The sequence below is a fragment of the Mobula hypostoma genome, chromosome 19 (assembly GCF_963921235.1).
Source record: "Mobula hypostoma chromosome 19, sMobHyp1.1, whole genome shotgun sequence".
Lineage (NCBI taxonomy): Eukaryota > Metazoa > Chordata > Chondrichthyes > Myliobatiformes > Myliobatidae > Mobula > Mobula hypostoma.
In genome coordinates, this window is record NC_086115.1 from 6,688,788 (window position 1) to 6,715,403 (window position 26,616).

Here is a 26,616-nt window from a genome sequence, read left to right on the forward strand (position 1 = left end):
GGAAGCAGCACATAATTTTAAATCGTCCACGTATAGAAGGTATGTAAAGGCAGAGCTCATTGCATTGTTTCTGATTTGATACCCAATTTTCATCCAAATCAATAAATTAGAGAGCAGGTTTAAAGCTGGACAGAACCATAGTGGGCTTAAAGAGTTGCCTTGGTTTATTTTGATAATGGTGGTTATTCTTTTTTGGTTGCTGAAAGGGTGATTATTGTATGTCAATGATTCATCAGATTTTGAAGGAATTTCACAAGTGCAGATGTAGTTTATATATATTAAGAACTTCAGTTAACCGTGAGTGTGGGACAGAATTAAATGCCTTTTGGTAGTCAGAATAGCAACATGAAAGGTCTCCACTTTTCAGCTGGACTTGATTTAGAGTTACAGAATCTATTATTAGTTGATCTTTACATCCTTTCATAGCCTTACAGCATCCTTTCTGCTCTATTTTGTGGTTATATAAGTGAGCAGTGATTAATTGCGAGATATTTGATGTTACAATTTTATATATGGTTTATAAACAAGTAATAGGACGAGATTCTGATGGATCTTTTGTGATTTTCCTTTTAGGTAAAAAATACATTTCACTTTCTGTCAAAAATTCAGGCACTTTTTCCAGAATTTTTAAGAAAAATGTTAATATGCATTAATAGCTAAGGATGAAGGCAAGTAAATTTTTTAGACCAATAATTATGAATATTATCACCGCAAGTTCTTTTCCAGTTGTGGGTAATTTTTATAACCTTATTCAGCAAATCCATTGTAACTTCAGGTATTTACATTTCTTCATTCATGTGTGCGTGTAGTTTTCCCCTCCCTAATCGAACTTGCTTATTGAATGCGTGTGCCACCCTGTTTGACCAGATATTAGACCAAAACTTCTCGTACCCCATCCGTTATTTATATACACACATTCTTTCTCTCACTCTCCTTTTTCTCCCTCTGTCCTTTTGACTATACCCCTTGCCCATCCTCTGGGCTCCCCCCCCACCCTTTTCCTTCTCCCTGGGCCTGCTGTACAATGATCCTCTCATACCCCTTTTGCCAATCACCTGTCCAGCTCTTGGCTCCATCCCTCCCCCTCCTGTCTTCTCCTATCATTTTGGATATCCCCCTCCCCCTCCCACTTTTAAATCCCTTACTAACTCTTCCTTCAGTTAGTCCTGATGAAGGGTCTCGGCCTGAAACGTCGACTGTACCTCTTCCTAGAGATGCTGCCTGGCCTGCTGCGTTCACCAGCAACTTTGATGTGTGTTGCTTGAATTTCCAGCATCTGCAGAATTTCTTGTGTTTGCGTTCATTATCTCTGTGTTTGTTGGTAATTCTGTGCTAGGGTTGGTGACATTGGTGCATTGAATTTAGTTTCAATGTCCTGTATAAACATTTTTTCATTGTTTTTGAACTGATAATACTGTTTTCTTCATCTGCTGCATTTCATGTATCTATTTAGTCTAGATTTGTATGCACCAAACTTTTGTTTTAGTGTATCTATAAACTTTACAGTGCTTTAGTTAGGTTGATTATACCTTACGGTATATTTCCTTAGCTTCTCTCTTAACTTTCTTGTTCGGGTTATCCACTTTATACTCCATTAGGAAGGCAGTTTCTGCTCTTAAGGTCTCAATTTTGTTTTTTTTATCTCTACTGCCATTTTGGTGTTCTTGTTTCATTACTCAGTTTCGAGTTTCTATGAATGAATGCCTCTATTTTGGAGCCGTTGCACTGCACTGTCATTAATGCTGCTGCACAGTATGCTATTGCGTGTAGTTCTTCAAATGTTTCAAGTTTTCCCAAATGTTGTGATAATATAATATTGTTGAGAGTATTGACAATTTTTGCAAATTTTGTTGACGTATTTTGTTTTGGTATGTAGGGTCTTTCTGTTGGGTCATTGCCCATATATTCTGTTAGTTCAGTGTTAAATATTAGAATAATTTTGTCTATAAACCCAGTTTCACCATCAGCATTCTATTGAGGTTCTTTACCTGTGCTGTTGCTGTTAACATCTGATTGCGAAGCAGTTGAAAAATGGTATTTTCATCTTCATTATTTTCTTGCATGGTGTGGTTGTGGTCTTTAGCTTGGTTTCTTTCTCACTCTTGTGCAACTTAATGTTTTATTTGGTTTAACACGTCTATAGCGATTAAGTTTTTTTTTTACCATCACTCTATGTTGACCTATATTCGTTGTGCATTTACTTACACGTAGGGATATTGTACTATAAACTGTTGATGAAGTTTGTCCCTGTATGCTGTCATATCAGGCTCAAGTTCCATTACTCGATAATATACAAGCATTATGAACGTGTTTACTTATTATTAGAATTATTATTATTATTATAATAACTTTTTTTCTCTAGAGATGGTGAGATACGGGCATAGCTAAGCACACTCATTTCTCAATTGCTCAGAACTTTCAGACTATTCTATTGGTGTTTAGTATTGTGGATTTCTGAAGATATACAAAGATATTATTATGTAAGCCCAATTGTTTAATGCTATAGTGTAGTGACTTCAGGATGATAGGAATTGTAGATGTTACTATTGGGACATAGCTCATGTTCCATAGTCTTTCAATCTCCTCTTTAATGCAGTATATTTCTGGTGTTTTTTACTTATTGATTTCTGTATGTTGTGTCTGGTTGGAATGGCTACATCTATTATTATTTCTTCTTTCTTTTTGTATTTGTACACTTTTGTTGTCATTTGCACACTGGCTGTATGCCGGGTTGGTGCGGTCCTTCATTAATTCTATTATGGTTATTGGATTTACTGAGTATGCCTGCAAGACAATGAATCTCAGGGTTGTATTTGGTGACATATATGCACTTTGATAACAAAGTTACTTTGAACTTTAACTGTAACCCATATGTCTTTTAGAATAGGAAACTGGAGCAGCCAAGGAAAATCATGCAGTCACAGAGAGAACGTACAATCTCCTTACAGATACAGAAATCGAATCCCCATCACTGACACAAACTGCTACGCTACCGTGCCATCCTCCGAGTTGTAGTTCCGCTTCTGACTTCAGGACACAAAAACACAGCAAGAAACCATTACTGAGCCACGCCATTCCCTCAGTGTGGTGCTAGATTGTGTATTAAGCATCGAGCGCAGGCTTGAACCTATAAGGTCCAGAGAAAACACCACCCACTTGAGTGAATCTATAAAGGGACAAGGGAACACGTGCACGTGTATGTGATCTTTAGTCACCTTGTAAAACTAGAAACTCTGAACTCTGTCGTGTTTTAAAGGTTCAACCTAGAACAAAGTTCTGCTTGTAAACTGGGATCCGGTCCTTTTAATATGCAGGTCATATTACTTGAGGCGAAGCAGATGAGTGGAGATCAGAGACAATGAACCAGGAGAAACTCATCCCTGCGGGGTCTTTCATCTCAGCGGATTCTCTAATCCAACAGTCTTTCTTTGTGCAGAATCACAGAATCTTTCAGCCTAAAATCCAAGGCCTTTATTCACTCCTAACTTTCCACATTGGTTGCTGCAGCCTACAATTAATCTAATTTTCCCTGTCCAAGCCCTTGTTTGTCACTTGCTGACATGTCCTTGAATGTGAGTGAGTCTGATAAAATCTACAACAACAGGACTGACAAGACTGCTCATTATCGGGTCCCTTGTAGTAAAAGAAGAGCGTATCCTTGCTTATCCATCTCTGCATCTTCTTCAACAGGCAATATCCGCTACAGGTGGGCTTTCTGATTTCAGTTCACTGCCTTTCACTGCGCACTGAGGACTGGCAGATCTGTGAGAGGGCTGAGTGATTCAGACACGTCCATCTCAAACAGAAACTTACAGTGTGCTGAGCTGGGCTCCAACACTGACTCCTGCATTTCCTGCCCAGTTACATCTCTACCTCTCAACTTTATCCCCTACGTTTTTATCCTGTTTTCCCCTGAATGAATGCATTTCCCTGAAGTCTGTAAAATATAGGAGCAGATTTAGTACTTTCAGCATATCAACTTATCTCCGCCATTCAATCACAGTTGACTTTTTTAAACCCCATTCTCCCACCTTCCCCCATAGCCCTTAACCCCCTTACCAATCAAGAACCTATCAATCTCTGCCTTAAATACATTTAATGTCTTGGCCTGCACATCCCTCTGTGGCTACAAATTCCGCATATTCATCATCCCCTAGCTGAAGAAATGCCTCTTCATCCCAGTTTCAAAGAGACATCCTTTTTACTGAGGCCACCCCTTCGGACTCTCCTACTAATGGAAACATCTTCTCCACATCCACTCTATTCAGTCTTTAAATGAGATCCCCTCTTCACCCTTCTGAATTCCATCTAGTACAGGCCCAGAGGCATCTAATATTTCAGCTTTTCATTCCTGGGATCAATCTTATGAACCATCAAGGCCAGTACACCTTCCTTAGCCACAGGGCCCAAACTTGCCACAATATTCCAAACAGAGTTTGGCCAATGCCTTATAAAGCTTGAGCAGTAGCACGGTAGTGTCGCAGCTAACGTAGTGTTTTACAGCATCAGCGATCGCGATTGGGATTCAATTCCCGCCACTGCCTGTAACGAGTCAGTACGTTCTCCTCATAACCGCGTGGGTTTCCTCTGGGTGCTCTACTTTCTTCCAATATTCCAAAGCCGGGCAGGTCAGTCCATACGATCATAAGACCTAGACACTGGAGCTATTTGCTCTAAGACTGCTCTGCCATTTGATCACCGCTGATCCATTTCTCCCTGAACCCCAATCTCCTGCCTTCTCTCCATAACCTTTCATGCCCAGACTAATCAAGAACCTATCAACCTCCGCTTTAAATATACCCAGTGACGTGGCATTCCACAGCTGCCTGTGGCAACGAAACACAGAAAACCTACAGCACAATACAGGCCCTTCGGCCCACAATGCTGTGCCGAACATGTAGTTACTTTAGAGATTACCTAGGGCTACACATAACCATCAGGACAAAACAACTGCAACCTTCCGAGTAAACTCTTAATTTGGCCGAATTGGCACTTCCATTGCGCAATCTCGTTGGTTTGATTGATTACCTGCTCAAGAGCACATAGTTTCTTCATATTCATAGAGTTACTTAAGGCAGCAATGGCATGGTGGGAATTTGTGATCTCAATAATATGTGATTAAAATTCATCTTTGTTGAAAATTCCTGCGTATTTGATTGGTCAAGTGAATTTTGCATTAATTTGTCTGTTGATTGTATTTTGTTCCGTAATTTCTCCCTGAATTGTGCTATTGGCTGAAGGAGTTAGAAAGTGAAAAAAATATGGTTACAAGGTGCCTGTTTTTAAATCAGTTTTGTATTGAATTCCAAAGACTCACCACACTCTGGCAAAAGAAATTCCTCCTCATCTCCATTCTAAACGGATATCCCTCTATTCTGAGGCTGTGCCCTCTGGTCCTAGCCTCACCCACTATAAGAAACATCCTCTCCACATCCACTTTATCGAGGCCTTTCAACATTCAATAGGTTTCAGTGAAATCCCCCCTCAGTTTTCTGAATTCCAGTGAGTACAGACCCAGAGCCATCAAACGCTCCTCATATGATAAGCCATTCAATCCTGGAATCATTTTCATGAACCTCCTTTGAACCCTCTCCAATGACAGCGTGTCCTTTCTTAGATCAGGGGCCCAAAACTGCTCACAGTACTCCAAATGAGGTCTCACCAGTGCTTTATAAAACCTCTGCATTGCTTCCTTATTAGGTTAGTAAATTGTAGGCATACAATCTTGGTGCAGAAAGGATGGCAATACTTATGGTCTGCCACCACACAACCCTTGAACTGTCAGGTTGTTGACACGGAATGACACACTTCACCATGTTTCGATGAACATGTGACAAATAAAGCTGATCTTTTATATTCTCATCCTCTTGAAATGAATGCTAACATTTACATTTGCCTTCCCTACTCCCGACTTACCCTGCAAGGTAACCATAACAGAATCCTGAACCAGGACTCCCAAGTCCTTCCGTTTTATGATTTCTCTCCTCCAGACCTCAAAGCAGGATTTCTACACAAGTCAGTCCAAATGTTGTCCCACTTAATGTAAACAGAACAGCCTGGATAAGTCATGGTATAAAACTCTAACCCAATCTCTACCAGTTGCACCTTTGTCTCAGGAGATCATGGGATCAGATCCTTCGGGAGATGGAGACTAGCTGGCTAAGGCTAAGAGCCAGACCTGGTGGGCCAGCGCTAGGAGCTGGATCGTGACCGGCTGAGGGAAGAAGCTAAGCCTTAGACCCTGGAAATTGGACCCAAGTTAATCGAGATGGGGAGCTGGATCCTAACTGGCCGAATGAAGGACGTAGAGCCTGATTGGTCAAGAGTGGGAGCTGGAGCCTCGGCACACAATGTTGGCCATCCCTCCAGTCCAGGCTTGTGGGCTTGCAGCAATCTTCTCAGTCGAGTCTCCAAAACTCTAAGCACGTAGTTGTCAAAGATCCACGTGTACATTTGATAGACAATCAAATCCTCCCAATGTCTGGGTCTCCCTGAAAACTCTACCAATAAAAATTATTGCTTCTAACCAATATTCACAGGAGTCACGTCCGATACTTGTTCTTCAATCCACATCACACAAAAAGCAACCCAGGCGGTATGATGGTGATTATGGGATCTTGCCGTGCACAGTTTGGGAGAAGAATCACTGTCCAGGGTCTTGCCATCACTGGACACTGAATGGCTGTACCCCATGTCCTAGCAGAGGCTGATAGGTTGATTAGTAAGGGTGTTGAAGGTAATGGGGAGAAGGACAGAGAATAGGATTGAGAAGGATAATAATTCGGCCATCATGCAATGGCGTAGCAGACTAGTTTGGCTGAATGGCCTTTAGTCTAATGGTCTCTGAATCAAGGGGTTAATGTGTATTTATTTATTTAGAGACACCGGGGAAACAGCCCAACTATCCGCACCTCCCAGCAGCCCACATGTCAATTTACAATGAGCAATTAACCAGTATGCCCTTGAAACCAGAGCACCTGAGGAAACTCACGCCCTCACGGAACAAACACACAATTTCTTACCGAGGATTCTGGAATTGACTTGAACTCCGATGCCCCGAGCTGCAATAATGTCTCGCAAACAGCTACGCTCTACTATGGAGTGTGTTCAATGTGTCTGGGGCTGTATTTGGAGTTTACGAGGATAAGGGGAGCTCTTATTGAAATCTGATCAAATACCAAAAGGCCTGGACAGAGTGGAAATGGAGAGGATGCTACCAGCAGACGGAGAATCAGCCTCAGGACAAAAGGACACTTGTCTAAAACTGAGATAAGGAACTTCTTCAGTCAGATGCTGGTGAACCTGTGGAATTCATTGCCACAGAGGGATGTGGAAGCCAAGCCATTGGGTGTATTTAAGGCAGAGATTGATAAATTCGTCATTGTTAATGGAATTGAGGATTATGGGAAGGAGGCAGCACAAAAGATTTGAAAGGAAGAACCACCATGATGGGCCAAATGGCCTAATTCAGCTGCTATGCATTATGGTCTTAGTAAAAGCCCCCTTCTGTCACTATCAGACGGACCTTCCTGGATAATTTAAATAACTCAAATTGCTCAGAATTTCCAAGCATAAAGTCGAGTGGCTTCATGAGGAAGCCACAGTGAAATTTCACACAAAAATACGCACTTTTGTTCAGAGAGCTCTTTACACAAATGTGCTGGGCTCACAGACAGATCTGCTGTTCAGTTCTTTAATAAATTTCCAGAAATACCTGAAAGGTTACTCTTTATGGAGTCACTAAGGGCCTAATTCATCAGAGTTTGAGGGAGCTCCATGATTCGTGTGCTTGCCAGCCACAGTTGAACATCATTGTAAGTGTGACTGGGAACACTCAAACAACAGGGCAGAACGCTTCACTGAACAGCGAGAATACGCTTACCATAAATCCTCACCTCTCCGCCCTCCCAGTGGGTTAGTTGGCCTGCAATACTCATTCAGTTCAGGACAGTGTGACAAGGTTAGAGAATAAACACTCCCTATCCAAAATCTGCTTTATTTTCCTGCCTGGACCGTTGCTATGGAGGCCGATTAGACGTATGGCCTGGATCACAAAATTCAAAGAAAAAGCTCAGAAGATCAGGTTTCTCATTCCTGACGAGTTCTCAAAGCCTAGGCAGATGCAGGTAAATGCCCAGATTACTGAACTTGACTGACAAGGAAGGCCAGTTAGACTGGGACTCTAGATCCTCCATAAGGCTCATAAAAACAAGTTTAAGCGGGACAAATTACACTGTTGAAAACAGTTTAGTACACCCCAGCAAGGCATTGAAACATCAGGATGGATATTAATGTTCAATATCCTGATGTGTGTGTAACCCTTTCATCACGGCTAGCTAGCTCTGGCCAACAGCCACGTGACTCCGCGTTGCAATGGTAATGGTGAGAAGGCCAACTTCAATAAGCAACACATGTCTAGGATCCGTATGATTGGGATTCAGCCTGCAGGAAAGTTGGAATGTTTCAATGAGGGAACGGAGATCATGGTGAATGCTGTGAAGATGCTGCCCCATGCAAAGTTATCATTCGCCTGGGAATTACATACCTTACTTTGGCATAAAAACAGATATTTCAACTTTAACAAACAGTTAACAGGGAAAAAAGAAAAAGGGCCCAGTACAGTTAAGCCAGTCTAAATGTGCACATAAACATTGGAGCTCGTTTCTGGAGTAGTCAGGTGTTTTGATTTGATTACTCACATTCTTCATGAAGGACACCAGCCCCTCAAAGACCATCTCCAACAAACTGGCTCTCTCAGGAGTACTGGCACTTCCTCCTTGGAGCCATTCATTTGCAGCAAACACTTCTTACAACGGGGTCTTTCCTTCAAACACCATCCTGCAGCATCTCCCCTCGTGCCCCATTCCGCATATCCAGCCAACAAAGACCCAAACCAGACCACTGTCCCCAAGAAGTCCGATCCTGCCCAGCTCTCTCGAAAGTTCCATGACAGAACATTAGAGCACGTTACCATGACAAAGCTAATTGGCTGGCACAACATTCCTAGGATAAGCAAACGGCTCCTTCTCTCAGCCAAAGTCAAAACACTAGTCTGTGAAGCTTTGCATTGGCGGGAAAGCTGCTAAAAAAATAACAACATAGCAGTAGAAATACAATAAAACAGGTTCTTAACCAGGGCATTGCGTGTGTATGTGACACTGAGATGTCTCGGGTGTTGTCAGCAGTGGGAAAGCCCCACAGCCCCAAAACCAGACCTGTTTGGTGCCCAAAGTCACCCATTCATTTACAACGAAAGCAGCCTACATTTATCTAACACCTCAGTGTGTCAAAGCCATCCACAGAACCTAACTAGCAGCTAAACATGGGTGAATGGGTAGTGACTAAACTGGTGACTGAGAGGAATCAGAAACAAGAGAAAATCTACATGTGCTGGAAATCAAAGCAACCCACACAAAATGCTGGAAGAACTTGGGAGGTCAGGCAGCATCCATGGAAAAGAGTAAACAATTAATGTTTCGGGACAAAACCCTTCATCAGGACTGTGTACTCTTTTCCACAGATGCTGCCCGACCTGCTGAGTTCCTCCAGCATTTTGTGTGTGCTGGTGACCAAGAGGATTGGGCTGACAAACCCTCACACCAGAACAACAGGGAACTTCAAAGACACAGGAGGTTCTGCAGATGCTGCAAATCAACAGCACCACACACAAAATATCGGAAGAATTCGGCAGGTCAGGCAGCATCTATGGAGAGAAATAGAGCCTTCATTCATCAGCTGATAAAAGGTCTCGGCCTGAAATGTCGACTGTTTAGATGCTGCCTGACCTGCTGAGTTCCTCCAGCATTTTATACATTTTGGGAACTTCAAATCTGATTAAGATTCTGGAATTTAAAATGATGATCAAAATAACGAGAAGACTGTCATAAAACAAAAAAATATTGACACTACCGAATGTTTTGGCCAAATGGCACTAAGAATATAAAAGGTTTTGCACTGTTTTTCTTATGCTTTTGATAATGAATAAAGCTTACTTTTGAAATTAAAAAGTCGATCAACTCAGATGCCTGAGGTTTAATCACTTTTCTTTGACTCCTGCCAGAAATAATGGTTTCATAATTCTATCTGGCTGCATCCCTCTCTGGTATGGAGGCGTCAATGCAAACGATTGGAAAAAGCTGCAGAGGGTGTTGGTCAGCCAGCTGCACCATGGGAACTAGCCTCCCCACCATCGAGGACGTCTTCAAAAGACAATGCCTCAAGGAGGTGGCATCCGTCATTAAGGACCTTCACCCTCTGGGAGTTGCCCTTGTATTGTTACTACCAAAGGAAAAGAGGTACTTACACTCAAAGTTTTAGTAACAGCTTCTTACTCCCTCCACCGTCAGATTTCTAAAATGGCCCATGAATACTACCTCACTATTTTGCCCTTGTTTTGCACTCCGCATTTTTTTATGATTCTTCTTGTAACTTACAGGAATTTTTATTAGGTATGACATTGTACTGCTGCAAAACAACAAATTTTACGATGTATATCAGTGATAATAAACCCGATTGTGATTCTACATGTGTAGGGTCATGAAGCTCAACAGAATGTCCCATTCACGGTGATGTGGACATTGATGGCAATGTCAACTCATATTGTTCATCCCCCATGTCCCAGAACCGAGGTGGTTAGGAATTTATTACATTGTTGGGTCTGCAGCTACAGATTGCTCAGACTGGGTGATGACAGTAGATTACCTTCTCTGAAAGCCTTCTGTGAGCCCACGTGTGTTTGCAATAAACCGCCAGTTCTGCAATGTACTTGTTAACAAATAAATTCCCTAGCTGCAATGGGGGTATTTAAACTCAAGCCCCCAGGTCAATGACTCAGAAGTCTGGCTACTGATCAAGTTACTCGTGTGCGTGCGCGTGTGAAAGTAGTGGGCGGACAATCATTGTGGACACTACCCACCCAGCAAACTGCCTTACCCCAAAAAACTCCCTTCTTGAAAGATCTATATGTCTACTAAAACAAAAACTTCACACCTTTGTAAAAGTTTCTCCACACAGGCAGTTAATCTGGACAACCATTCTCATTAGCCCCTTCCCCTCATTCATTGCACTGTAAACACTATAAATCGATTTTCATAACTCTGTTTACCTTGTAAATACACACTGGTATTTATGTATTTATGCACACTTTATTCCTTATCTGTATTTCAACCTCCAACTATTTTTAATAAAATTCTTTATTCTTTATAATTGTATGTTTTTGTTGCATTTCACAGAATACACCACAGCAAATTCCCAATACATGTAAATGTGTACGGTGAATAAAGCGGATCCTTGAAATTTTGTGCATATATATCTGTGCATAACACTTGTACATCAGGAGAACGGTGTACTTGCATGTGGGAGAGTGTGTTTTTTAATTTATGGGCCTTTTTGTATGTGGGCTAGCTTTATCCTTTCATTCACACCAACACAGGTCAGGACTCTGACCCAGGGAACCTCTCTGACTGTTTGTAGCCAATACCAGTACTATTGGTATAGGAGCTGTTGAAGATGGCTGGGGTGGGGGAGGGTGGAAGCCAGTTGGGAACTGAGAGACGGACAGTGGGATTGATGCTGACTTCACCCACCCCCACACACGCACTCCACCATTGCCGAACAATCCATGAGTGAGTGAGAGGGAGTGAGTGAGTGAGAGTGAGTGAGTGAGTGACTGAGAGAGTGTGAGAGTAAGTTAGTGAGTGAGTGAGTAAGAGAGAGAGAGAGACTGAATGAGAGAGAGTGAGAGAGCGTGAGAGTGAGTGAGTGAGAGTAAGAGAGAGACAGAAGAGAAAAACAGAGAGAAAGAGAAAGAAAGTGAGAGTGAGAGAATGAGAGAGAAGGGAGGGAGGAAGGCAAAAGAGTGCAAGGAATTTACACAACATGGCCTTTGATGATGACCTGAGGATGTGACTTCACCTTCCCATTAACCGCCTCTCTCATTCTCTCAAAATACAATTCCTTTTGTGGTTAAACTTAATAACAACAAATCAAGACAAGAAAGAGTTGGAACCTGGACCACACAGTTGCACAGGTTTAAAGAGAGAGGAATTCCTTGTGTTTCTGCTTTTGCACTACTGATTTATTTTTTAAATTGTAACTTATAGTAAATTTTAAGTATTGCACTGTACTGCTGCCACAAATCAACAAGTTTCACAACATATGTCAGTGATAATAAACCTGATTTTCACATTGCAGGAACAATCTCTGGATCAGCAACTTGTCTGAATGGATCTGACGACAATAGATCTTGTTTTCCTTTAGAAACATGTTAAAGCCTGCTTCTGCCCCTTTCAAACCTCCTGCAGCTGTCCACAAACCAAAGTCTACATACAGCCACCCACCAGCATCATCGTTTTGAGGACACAATAGCAAATTCACGTGTCACGCTCAAAGTGGGCAGGTATGTTACTTTGTGCAGAGTGAGAGGGAGGTTGCACTTATGTAGTACCTGTCACATCAGGTTCGTCTTCTTAAACCCCTTCACGGGGGATCGCTGGTGGTCAGCTGCTCACAACCCACCCTGGACTTCCATACCCGTTCACAACCCATCCTGGACTTCCATACCTGTCCTGTTGCTAACTCCAACTATCTTGTAAGAGAGAAGTTAAACTTCAAATTTGGCTCCTCTACTTTAGACCATAAGACATAGAAGCAGAATTAACCCATTCACTCTATTGTGTCTGCTCCACCATTCCATCATGGCTGATTGCTTATCCGCTTTTAACCCCATTCTCCTGAATTCTCTCCGTAACCTTTGACACCCTTACTATTTAAGAACCCTATCAACCTCCAATTTAAATATACTCAATGACTTGGCCTCCATAGCTGTCTGTGGCAATGAATTCCAGATTCACCACCCTCTGGCTAAAAAACAGTCCTCCTCATCTGTTCTAAAGGGAACATCCTTGTATTCTGATGGATACCGTCTAGTATCAGACTCCCCTACTATAGGAAATATCCTCTCCACATCCATTCTCTCTAGACCTTTTAGCTTCCAATAGATTTCAATGAGATCCTCCTCATTCTTCCATATCCCTTCTAGACTTTAGGTGACCCAATTCACTCCGATGGGATCACTGACTATGGAAAAGGCTTAAACCATCTCATTATTTTAGTGTTTATAAATGAAATTTTTGTGTAAATATATACAATTTTAAAAAAATATATTTAAATCTATTTGAATGCTAATCTAATTTGTCAGAGGCATTTAAAGACCACTATTATGGCCTTCAGGAGATTAATGTCCTAAAGTCTCATCACCTTTGGGATCAGCACCACCAGTGGGCGATGCCCCTTGGGCACCGATGATCTGTTCATCCAACTGGGTGTACATGGCAAATGCAGAGAGTGGCCAGGCCATTAGTCATGCTGCATACTCTCTGGCACAGAGAATCTCATCCAGGTGAGTGCGCGACTCCCAGGACATGAACGTAAGGAAAGGCAGGCCAACGATTGGGTACACATGCAGAGTAAAGAGTTAAATTGTACCACTGAGACAAAATTCAAAAGGGCGAAGAATGCAGGACTGAAGGTGCTGTATCTAAATGAGTGTAGCATTCAGAATAAGGTGGACAAACCTATGGCACAATTAGGGAGGGATTGGCCGGTATGATGTTGCAGGCATCACTGAGTCGTGGCTGAAAGGAGCCGAAGTTGGGAGCTTAACATCAAAGGATATATTTTGTATCGAAAGGACAGGCAGGAAGGCACAGGCAGTGGTGCGGCTCTGTTGCTAAGAGATGGAATTACGTCTCTAGAAAGAGGTGACATAGTGTCAGAGAATGTCGAACCTTTGTGGCAACAGTAAAAAAAAACCATTATGGAATCATACTTAGGCCTCCAAATAGTAGCCAAGATGTGGGGTTGAGATTGCAAAGGGAGCTGGAAAGGCGTGTAATAAGGGTAATGACACAATTGTAATGGGAGGCCAATATGCAACGGGATTGGGAAAATCAGGTTGGTGTCCAATTGCAAGACAGGGACCTTGTTGAATGCCTACGAGGTGGCCTTTTAGGGCAGCTTGTGCTTGAGTCCCCACAGGGAAAGGTTATCTTAGACTGGGTGTTGTGTAATAACCCAGATCTTATTAGGGAGCTTAATGTAAAGGAACCCTTAGGAGGCAGTGATCATAATATGAGATTGAATTCATACTGCAATTTGATAGAAGCATAAGTCACATGCACTGTATCAGTATCGCAATGGAATAAAGGGAATTACAGAGACATGAGAGAGGAGCTTGTCCGGGAGGACACTGGCGGGGATGACGGCTGAGCAGAGATGGCTGAAGTTTCTGGGAATAGTTCACAAGGCGCAGGATAGATATGTCCCATAGAAGAAGTTCTCAAATGGCAGGGGAAGGCAACCCTGACTGATAAGGAAAGTTAAGGACTGCATAGAAGCCAAGAAAAGGGCATATAAAGTAGCAAAAGTGAGTGGGAAGTTGGATGATGGGAAGCTTTTAAAATCCAACAAAAGACAACTAAAAACCCATAAGAGGGAAAAAGATGAAATATGAGGGCAAACGAGCCAATAAAATAAAGCACGATACTGAAAGTTTTTTTCATAGATAAAGAGTAAAAGGGAGGTAAAAGTTGACATTGGACCACTAGAAAATGATGCTAGTGAGGTAGCAATGGGGGACGAAGAAATGGCAGATGAACTTAGTGGGTACTTTGCATCTGTATTCACTGTGGAAGACACTAGCAGTGTGCCAGAGGTCTGTGAGTGTCAAGAAGCAGGAGTGACTGCCATTGCTATTACAAAGGAAAAAGTGCCAGGCAAACTCAAAGGTCATAAGGTGGATAAGTCACCCGGACCAGATGGACTACATCCCAGAGTCCTGAGAGAGGTTGTTGAAGAGATAATGGATGCATTGGTCATGATCTTTCAAGAATCACTTGATTCTGGCATGATCCCAGAGCACTAGACGATTGCAAATGTCACTCCACTCTTTAAAAAGGGAGGAGGGCAAAAAAAGGAAGTTATAGGCCTGTTGGCCTAACGTCAGTGGTTGGGAAAATGTTGGAGTCTATTATTAAGGATGAGGTTTTGGGGTACTTAGAGACTAATGATAAAATAAGCCGAAGTCAGCATGGTTTCTGTAAAGGGAAATCTTGCCTGACAAATCTAATAGATTTCTTCGAGAAAGTAACAAGCAGGGTGGACAAAGGAGAGGCAATAGATGTCATTTACTTGGATTTTCAGAAGGCAATTGATAAAGTGCCACACATGAAGATGCTGAACAAAATAAAATCCTATAGCGTTACAGGAAACATACTGACATGGATAGCGGAATGGCTGACAGGCAGGAGGTAGTGAGTGGGAATAAAGGGGGCCTTTTCTGCTTGGCTGCCAGTGACTAGTGGTGTTCATCAGGGGTCAGTATTGGGACCGCTACTTTTCACATTGTATGTCAATGACTTGGATAATGGAATTGATGACTTTGTGGCAAAGTTTGCAGATAAAACAAAGATAGGTGGAGGGGTAGGTGGTGCTGAGGAAGCACTGCGACTGCAGCAGGACTTAGACAAATTGGAAGAAAGGGCAAAAAGTGGCCGATGGAATACAGTGTTGGGAAATGTATGATCATGCATTTTGGTAAAAGGAATAAAATCGCAGACTACTATCTAAATGGGGAAAAGGTTCAAACATCAGAGGTGCAGAGGGACTTAGAAGTCCCAGTGCAAGACTCCCAGATGGTTAATTTACAGGTTGAGTCTGCGGTAAAGAAGGTAAATGCAATGTTGGTGTTTATTTCAAGTGGAATAGAATATAAAAACAAGGAGATAATGCTGAGGCTTTATAAGACACAGAGTATTGTCAACTGTTTTGGGCCCCATATCTCAGAAAGGATGTGTCGTCATTGGAGAGGGTCCAGAGATGGTTCATGAGGATGATTCTGGGAATGAAAGGGTTAACATATGAGGTGCATTTGTCAGCTTTGGGACTGTGCTCACTGGAATTTAGAAGAATGTGTGGGGATCTCATTGAAACCTACTGAATGTTGGAAGGACTAGATAGGGTAGATGTGGAGAGAATGTTTCCTGTGGTGGGAGTATTCAGAACTAGAGGACGCAGCCTCAAAATTGAGGGGCAACCTCTTAGAACAGAGGTAATGAGCAATTCTTTTAGCCAGAGAATCGTGAATTTGTGGAATAATCTGATACAGACTGCGGTGGAGGCCAAGTCCATGGGTATATTTAAAGTGAAAGTTGATTGTTTCCTGATCGGTCAGGGCATCAAAGGATATGGCACGAAGGCAGGTGTATGGGGTTGAGTGGGATCTGGGATCAGCCATGATGGAACGGCGGAGCAGACTCAATGGGCTGAATGGCCTAATTCTGCTCCTATGGCTTATGGCATTGTGGTCTTATGGCTTGTCACAGATGGGATGGCAGCAGAGGATGCTGGCCACTCATGAGGTTCCAATATATTGGTGTGATTCAGCAGGAAAGCCAAAAAAATGTCAAGACAAATTAAATCAAACTTCGGCATGCACTATTATTATTACTTACAAGTTTAGTCATGTAAGTCTCAAATGTTGTAGACTGTATGTCTATTGCAGTGTGACGATGCAGCCCCACCACTAGACTCCGGCATCCAATCAGGGTGGAGGTACACAAAAATACACGGAAGCGTAATCACGAGAAAATCACTGAAAGCATAATGCCTCTGCTTAAGCTAATGTACACTATAGGGAGCCTATTACTGTGTGATCATTTTATCTTGCTAGCATATCTAGACTACTGATTTATCAGTATGTTTGGTGCCCCACGTCTTCACAATCTAAAGGCTGCCTTTGAAGTAGACACCATTTATGAACGAGAAGATTCAAATATATAAATCATCCAGGAGGATGAGAGGAGGAGAAATCATTAAAATTACACAACAAGGTGTTTTAACCTGGAAGCCAACTTCAGAAAGGATGACGGAAGCAATATTTTTTGATAAATTCTTATGGCAGAGAAAGTTGCAGGGATATTGTGAAAAAGCTGAAGAGGAGGATAACTTCAGAGTCTAGGAAATTGAAAGGAAAGAGTGAAGTTTGTGTCCATGCCAAGCCACTAAGAGCGCCCTGGATGCGGATAATTCTACCATTGCCTAAAGGTTCAAAATCAGTATCAGAATCAGGTTTATAATCCTGAAACGCGTTGTTTTGTAACTGCAATACAGTGCAACCCATAAAAAATTACTAAACGTTACAATACATAAATGGAACAATGAGGTAGTGCTGGTGGGTTCATGGACCAATCAGAAATCCAATGGTGGAAATGAAGAAGCTGTTCTTAAAATGTTAAGTAAGGGTCTTCAGGCTCTTGTACCTCCTCGGTGACGGTGGCAATGAGAAGAGGTTATGTCCCAGATGGAGAGAGTGCTGGTGCCCGTGATGGAGCTGGCCAAGTCTATAAACTCTGCATTGGAACCTCCTCAGCGGCTGGTGAAGCAAACAGTCAGAATGCTATCCACTACACCACTGTTGAGATGTGATGGTCTTTGGTGACAGACCAGATCTCCCCAAACCCCTCATGGCGTGCCTTCTTCCTGATTGCTGGCCCAGGGTAGATCCCCTGAGATGATGACATCTAGGAACTGGAAGCTGCTCGCCCTTTCCACTGTTGACCCCTCAATGAGGATCGGTGTGCGTTCTCCCAATTTCCTCTCTCTGAGGTCCACAATTAATTCTTTGGTCTTGCTGACATTAACTGTTACAACACCTAGAGAGCCATGGGTAACAAAAAGTAATTTCTAAAGTAAGTACATGTCAGCACAACATTGTGGGCTGAAGGGCCTGTATTATGCTGTAGGTTTCCTATGCTTTCTACCACTCAACCAACCGATCTATCTTACACCTGTACGCCACCTCGTTGCCATCTGAGATTCTGCCAACAACTGTCACATCATTGGCGAACTCAACATCAGTAAGACAAAAGAGCTGACTGTGGACCAGGAAGGGTGAGACGAAGGAAGACATACCAGTCTTCAGAGGGATCAGAAGTGGAGAGAGTGAGCAGCTTCAAGTTCCTGGGTGTCAAGATCTCTGAGGATCTAACCTGGTCCCAATATATCAATGTAGTTATAAAGGAGGCAAGACAGCAGCTATACTTTATTAGAAGTTTGAAGAGATTTGGCATGTCAACAAATACACTCAAAAACTTCAATAGTTGTACCATGGAGAGCATTCTGACAGGCTGCATCACTGTCTGGTATGGAGGGGCCACTGCACCCGACCGAAAGAAGCTGCAGAAGGTTGTAAATCTAGTCAGCTCCATCTTGGGCACTAGCCTACAAAGTACCCAGGACATCTCAGGGAGCAGTGTCTCAGAAAGGCAGCGTTCATTATTAAGGACCTCCAGCACCCAGGGTATGCCCTTTTCTCACTGTTACCATCAGGTAGGAGATAGGTAGAAGGCACACACTCAGTGATTCAGGAACAGCTTCTTCCCCTCTGCCATCTGATTCCTAAATGGCCATTGAATCTTTGGACACTACCTCACTTTTTAAAAGATATTTTTGCACTTTTTTAAAATCTATTCACTATACATAATTGATTTACTTGTTTATTATTTTTTATTTTATTTATTATTCTTTTTCTCTCTGCTAGATACTGTATTGCATTGAACTGCTGCTGCTAAATTACATGCCAGTGATAATAAACAGGATTCTGATTCTGAATATGTTTGCATCTAGGGCAGAAGAAAATCACTGTATTCTGTCCCTTCAGTGAACGGACTTCACAGGAGTCGATCGTGATTAATCGGTGGAAATGAACGCGATCAATTGACAAATTTGCCAATCTCCTTTAAGCAGTGAAGGCTACCTCAGTAAATATATTTAAGACAAGGTTAGATAGACTTTTACCTCAGTAAGTATATTTAAGACAAGGTTAGATAGACTTTTACCTCAGTGAATATATTTAAGACAAGGTTGGATAGACTTTTACCTCAGTCAGTGTATTTAAGCTCAAGGTAGGGCAATTAAGGGTGACGGGGGAAAAGACGGGTAGGTGGAGATGAGTCCATGGCCAGATCAGCCATGATCTTATTGAATGGTGGAGCAGGCTCGATGGGCCAGATGGCCGACTCCTGCTCCTATTTCTTATGTTCTTATGTTCTCTAGTCCCTACAGATTCACTCTCCATGTCAGCACAAGAGCAACTTCAGACTCAAGGTGGCCATGAGGAAGACAGCAGCAGCAGCAGGAGGGAGACAGCAGCCATATTGGGTGTGTCAGGGTTGGCAAAAATGGCTGAATTTCAAGGGCAGTATGATGTGACCCAGGAATGATTGTCATTGTTTCCACTCCAATTGAAGCACACCCTACTGGAGAAAAAAACGCAGTTAACATCTTATTTCCAAGAGTCTCATTATCAAATCTGACTTGATGATGCTGCTGTAACCTGTTTACTCTGAGCTTCTCCAGAGCAAGGAGTTCCATTGCACCTTTCCGTATATGACAATAAATGAATCTGAACTTGTTAAAAAGCATTTGACTGTGCTTACTATGTGAGGTGCTACATAAACGCATCCACGACTCATTTGTGTCTGTGTATTTGTATGGCCCCGTTTACAACCTTTAGTCCCTTAAATCCACAATAAAAGACAATATTCATTCATCCAGATTTACAATTGGAAGCTGATCACCTTGGGAACAAAAACCCCCGATACCCATGCCTTCCCTTCAAGAGGCTCTTCTAGAATCTGTCTTCTTCAATGAAAGAACCCTGGATGATCACAAGTTGCTCCATCTCCACGTATAGTCACAGACCAATGCACCTGGGTCAGACGTAAGTGGAGAAAGAGAAATTAAAAAGGGAGCACATCTCTCTCTGTGGGCCATGAACAGTTCAGGCACCTCCATCACAACTATGTCGTAGAAATCAGAACATGGCTTATGAAGATAGGTTGAACGAGCTTTGGAGCAAAGGAGGATAAAACATTACTTGATTGAAGTGTACAAGACGATAAAAGGCATAGTGGACAGCCAGAGTCTTTTTCCCAGGAAACTGCTAATACAAGAGGACATAATTTTAAGGTGAAAGGAGGAAAATCTAGGGGTGGGAATCAGAGGAAGAGAGCGATGGGTACATGCGATGCAATGCCAAAGGCAGTGGTGGAGTTACATACGGTACATTTGGGGACATTTAAGAGACTTGGGTAGGCACAAAGATGTAAGAAAAATAGAGGGTTATGTGGGAGGGAAGCTCTAGGTTGATCTTAGAGTAGGTTAAAAGGAAAGCACAATGTTATGGGCCAAAGGGCCTGTATGGGGCTGTAGTGTTCCATAGTGTATGCTGAAACCTGCCTCCTCAGGTAAATATGTTCACCATCACCGTCATGATTGTATGTGTTTGTGTGTTTCTCTCTTTGTATCAGATGGCCTGCATTTGACTGTCTGCTGGCTAGTTTGTATTAGCAAGTCTTCCAAACGAGAGACAAAATTTACGAGGCTAAAGACAGAGCCAAGAGCAAAGGCCTGGGATGTAGGCTGCAGATTCAAATGCTGCTTCTGGGCCTCCCAGAAAGGAAAAGGGTCTGCACGTCACAGCTTCATGATTCATTTTCCTGATTAAGAAGCACAGTCAAACTCACTAAAACATGGATCAAAATTCCACAGAAATGGGCCATTCATCTCGGATGGTCTTTGCCAACATTTATGCACCAGGAGGCTCTTCCAATCCTCCCTCTAGTCTCGCCAACAAAATGCCCAACATGTCTTCCACCATCTGCTGCTTCGCTTATCCATGCTTCAGACTGACTGTTTGCCAGTGAGTTCCCCCACCGCTGGAGGCTCCCTCAGTAAGTCCTCTACTTCACAGCTCCAGTGACCAAGGTCTGATCCCAACCTCTGCCACTGCCTGTGTGCAGTTTGCACACTCTCCCTGTGACGGCTCGGGTTTCCTCCGATTACTTATTTTGTTTTTGTTTAGAGACACAACATGGCAACAAGGCCTTCCGGCCCTTTCAGCCGATACTAACCAATAACATGGCAACAAGGCCTTCCGGCCCTTTCAGCCGATACTAACCAATTAACATGGCGACAAGGCCTTCCGGCCCTTTCAGCCTATAACTAACCAATTAACATGGCAACAAGGCCTTCCGGCCCTTTCAGCCGATACTAACCAATTAACATGGCAACAAGGCCTTCCGGCCCTTTCAGCCTATACTAACCGATTAACATGGCAACAAGGCTTCCGGCCCTTTCAGCCGATACTAACCAATTAACCTACTAACCCATAGGTCTTTGGATTGACCTGAGTCCTTAGAGCTGACAGCAACAGCACTGACCACTGTGTAGCTGTGACTTTGAAAGAGCAGTTGACAGGTAAAGCACCTGTTAAACTTTTATAGATGCATCGTGGAGTGTATCCGAACTGGTTGCCTCGTGGCCTGGTATGGAAACACCCATGGCCAGAAACAGAAAAGCCTACAGGAAGTGGGGAATACAGGCAGAACCCTCCCCACCACTCAGCACATCTACAAAGAGCACTGCCATAAGAAACCAGCATTCATCATCAAGGACCACCCTCCGTCCAGGCCATGGTCTCGTCTCACTACTACCATCATGTAGGAGGTACAGGAGCTGTAGGTCCCACACCACCAAGTTCAGGAACAGTTATTACACTTCAACCATCAGACTCCTGGATAACTTCACTCACCTCAACTCCACAAACTACAGCCTCACTTTTAAGGACTCTACATCTTACCTTCTCAGTATTTTGTGTAATATGTACAGTGCCTATAAAAGTATTCACCTCCCCCCTTGGAAGTTTTCATGTTTTATTGTTTTACAACATTGAATCACAGAGGATTTAATTTGGCTTTTTCGACACTGATCTACAGAAAAAAGACTTCCGTGTCAAAGTGAAAACTGATCTCTACAAAGTGATCGAAATTAATTACAAATATAAAATACAAAATCATGGATTGCATAAGTATTCACCCCCTTCAAATCAGTATTTTGTAGATGCACCTTTGGCAGAATTACAGCCTTGTCTGTGTGGCTAGGTCTCTATCAGCTTTGCACATCTGGACACTGCAATTTTACCCCATTCTTTACAAAACTGCTCAAGCTCTGTCAGATTGCATGGGGATTGTGAGTGAACAGCTCTTTTCAAGTCCAACCACAAATTCTCAATTGGATTGAGGTCTGGACTCTGACTTGGCCATTCAAGGACATTAACTTTGTTGTTTTTAAGCCATTCCTGTACTGTGTCGCTTTGCCTGTATGCTTGGGATCATTGCCTTGCTACAAAACAAATCTTGCCTGTGATAAACTCCTGATTGCATCAGATTTTCCTCCAGGATTTCCCTGTAATTTGCTGCATTCATTTTACCCTCTACCTTCACAAGCCTTCCAGGGCCTGCTGCAGTGAAGCATCCCCACAGCATGATGCAGCCACCACCACGCTTCACAGTAGGGATTGCGTGTTTTTGATGATGTGCGGTTTTTGGCTTACACCAAACATAGCGTTTAGTCTGATAGCCAAAAAACTCAATTTTGGTTCCATCAGACCATAGAATCTTCTTCCAGCCGACTTCACATACCTTCCGGCAAACTCTAGCTGAAATTTTTCAACAGTGGCTTTCTCTTTGCCACTCACATAAAACGGCCACTGGTAAAACAACAGTTACTGTGTGCACAGCCTCTCTCATCTCAGCCACTGAAGCTTGTAACCCCTCCAGAGTTGTCACAGGCCTATTGGAAGCCTCCATCACTGGTCCCCTTCTTGCAAGGTCACTCAGTTTATGAGGATGGCCTGCTCTAGTCAGATTTACAGCTCTGCCATTTCTTTCCATATCTTAATGATAGACATAACTGTACTCTAAGGGATATTCAGTAACTTGGAAATTTTCTTATGTTTCGTGGAGTTGCTTGGAGTGTTCTTCTGTCTTCATGGTGTAGTTTTTCCTAGGATACTGACTCACCAGCAGTTGGACCTTCCAGCTATGGGTGTATTTTTACTACAATCAATTGAAACACCATTTAACTAATTATGTGACTTGGAAAATCATTGGCTGCACCAGTGATGATTTGATGTGTCATATTAAAGGGGTGAATACTAATGCAATCAATTATTTTATGTTTTAAATCTGCAATTAATTTAGATCACTTTGAAACTCAAGGTAGTATATGGTGAGATATATGTGCCTTGATGAATTTACTTTGCCTTTGATAAACCCCTTTGGCTGCCCCTGTGAAATAGTCAGGTAGTGTAGCAGTTATGGTAAGACTACTAAAGCACCGGTGATCCAGGTTCAATTCTACTGTTGCCTGCAAGGAGTTTGTGTGTTTTCTCCAAGCCATGATGGTCCGTTTTATTCTCACATTCCAAAATCTATGGGTTACGGTTAGTAAGTAACTTGCCAGTGCCAGGAACAGAGTAACATTTGCAGGCTGTCCCGAGCACATCCCCAGACTGTGTTGGTTGGCGCAAACAACACATTTCACTGTACGTTTCGATGTACGTGTGACAAATAAAGCTAATCTTTATTTGAGGTGCAATATAAATGCCAGATGTTGTTATGATTGAAATCACGTTTATACAGTGCAACTGAACCACAGGGACACCATCCAGCAGGGGGCGCACTGAAGCTGGACACAGCATTAACACGGAGTAATTGAAGCAGACGGTGGCAGTGAGCATGATGGCTGCAGGTGGCTGTAATACACAGACACACAGAATGTACCACATCAATATAAATAGGGACGGGGAGAAAAGGGAGAGCAGATAGAGCTAAAGCATATGCCCACACCGGATACCAAATTCTCACGAGCAGAGGTCAAATTATCAGGCCGACTCCCAAGTTCAGTATTGGTGTAAACAAAGAGATCAGTCACACTCTCAAGCTGCACAAGGAGTTCTCAGTCAGAGCGGTGGCAGGTCAGATCCTCAGTTACGCCAGACGTTCGTCATTAGAAATTCCATGCGCAAAAGCTTTCCTTCACATTGGAGGCTGTCTCTGCTTGCAGTACGAGCCTCATTCGCTGTTTCCACCATTGATGCTGCACTCAAAATAAGCTTGCTCCAGGATGTGTGTTTGTTCCCTGATCAGTGGTTTTGTACACATCACTGGTACTGCATCACCTCATCGCTGACCAACAGCCATGAAACAAACAGGGCCCAAACACCCCGACTATAGGTTACCAGCACCCATCTCATCTAACATTGTCTGGAACCTGTCTCCTACAGCGATACCAGCACACACCCGTGCCCACGCCCTTCGACGTTCCTCACCAGAGCCCACGTGCACTGACGTTCCTCACCTGTGCCCACACACTGACGTTCCTCACCTGTGCCCACACACTGACGTTCCTCACCTGTACCCACACCCTGTTCCTCACCTGTACCCACACACCGTGTTCCTCACCTGTACCCACACACCCTGTTCACCTGTACCCACACACTGTTCCTCACCTGTACCAACACACCGTTCCTCACCTGTACCCACACACTGACGTTCCTCACCTGTACCAACACACCGTTCCTCACCTGTACCCACACACACTGACGTTCCTCACCTGTACCAACACACTGTTCCTCACCTGTACCCACACACACTGACGTTCCTCACCTGTACCCACACACTGTTCCTCACCTGTACCCACACCTTGTTCCTCACCTGTACCCACACACCGTGTTCCTCACCTATACCCACACACACTGATGTTCCTCACCTGTACCCACACACTCTGAAGGACATACCTTTGCAATATTTCTTCAATGTAAAAATGCTGCTCTGGTCTTTCTTTACATGGGATCTGAAAATCAAATCTGAATCTGGGATAACACCCAGGCTTGTTACTTCTGAGTTTACAAGGGCAGCCAAGTTCCCAAGTTTATCGAGTGACAGAACTTGTGGAGCAGAGGACGGGATCTGGGTAGCAGATGGCACAGCAGGTGTGCTGATCATTTCCCATTCACAGTACATCGGCAAGGAGGCTGCCACTTCCCCAACGACTGATGCGGAGAGATCGCTAACGAGTACCACAACACTAAACTCCACTGCTCATACTTGTAACCCATCCTCAGAAATCTGAATCTTCCTTCCTTCCTGTCTCTCTTCTTCTACAATCTTCAAGCTGCTTTCGGAATCACTGACAGTCCATTAACTGAATTTGAATTGAACTGAATTCACATACTGGCAATAAAGTGATTCCGATTCTAATCCGTCTCATGTTCTCTCAATATTTATTCTTTGCTTATTTATATTTTGTTGTCTTTTTATTTGCACAGTTCGGCATCTTTTGCACATTGATTGTTAGTCTTGCTGTGAGCACTTTTTCATTTTATGACGTTTGTTTGTATTTACTGAATATACCACAAGGAAATGAATCTCAGGTGTGTATATGGTGACATATACATATACTTTAATAATAAAATCACTATGAAACCTGAACTATGAACAAGAGATTGCAGGTGCTGGAACTTACCTGACCTGCTGAGTTCTTCCAGTACCTTGTTTGTTCCAGTCAGATGAATCACACCCTGAGTGAAGGGTGCAGCAGATTCTATGGGCACTACAGTCTGCTCTGGCTCCCACAGCCTAGCCAAGGCTCTCCAGATAAAATCAGCCTCCAGCACCCCTTCACACATGTTAGCCAATGCACTGTGTTCCTGCTGCCTTTTCAATTCCCATTGGCTTAGAACACAGAGCAGTCCAGCTCCTTTCCTCCCACATAACCCATAACCAGACATTTTCTTATACCCAACAGTCTCCTAAAGGCCCCTACTGTGTCAGCCCCTGCCACCACCCCCCGGCACTGCATTCCAGGCACCTGCCACGCCGTGTAAGGAATCTACCGCTGACAGCCGCCCACTCACCTGTGCAGAATTCCCCAAAGGTTGGCAGGTTGAATCGGTGGTGAGGAAGGCAACGTGAACATTCATTTCCAGAGGACTAGAATATACAAGCAAGGATGTAATGTTGAGGTTATATAAGGCACTGGTGAGGGCTCACTTGGAGTATCGTGGGCAGTTTTGGGCCCATTATCTAAGAAAACATGTACTGATATCGGAGAGGGTTTAAAGGAGGCTACGAAAATGATTCCAGGATTGAATGGCTTGTTATATGAAGAGAGTTTGATGGCTCTGGGCCGTGCTCACTGGAATTCAGAAGAATGAGGGGTGACCTCACTGAAACCTATCGAACGGTGAACGGCCTCGATAGAGTGGATGTGGAGAGGATGTTTCCAATGGTGGATGAGTCTAGGACCAGAGGCCACAGCCTCAGTACAGAGTGACATCCATTTAGAATGGAGATGAAGAGGAATTTCCTTCGCAGAGAGTGGTGAATCTGTGGAATTCATTGCTGCAGGCAGTTGAGGAGGCATACTAAGTTGGCGTCAGAGCATGGCAACATGTGTGGGCTGCACGGCAACATGTGTGGGCTACACAGCACAGCCCTCGCTGATTTGATTTGATGCAAAAAGCGCATTTCACTGAATGTGTCAACGTAGTACATGCCACAAGTAAAGCTAATCAAGTCGCCTCTCACCCTCCATCAACCTCTCAAAGTGTGCTGCTTTGAATGCCTCAGGTTGAAATGAGCTGTGTTCAACCCGAACAGATCCATCTACAACCTGCAAAGATGCAGCCAACCTTAAATGATTCAGCTGGAA

General features: G+C 43.3%; 1 protein-coding gene across 5 annotated transcripts in view; it reads right to left on the reverse strand.

Annotated features, from left to right (window-relative positions):
- The window catches only part of LOC134358780 (leucine zipper putative tumor suppressor 2 homolog), a 238,084-nt gene that overhangs the window by 125,209 nt on the left and 86,259 nt on the right, over window positions 1–26,616 (reverse strand). The window contains exon 1 of one of the 5 annotated variants that reach the window (XM_063071263.1): window positions 25,820–25,895. The exons of the other annotated variants lie outside the window; for them this stretch is intronic. The gene's annotated coding sequence lies outside the window, so the exon portion shown is untranslated. Of the gene's footprint in view, window positions 1–25,819; window positions 25,896–26,616 lie in introns of those variants that run through there. 5 annotated transcript variants of the gene reach the window in all.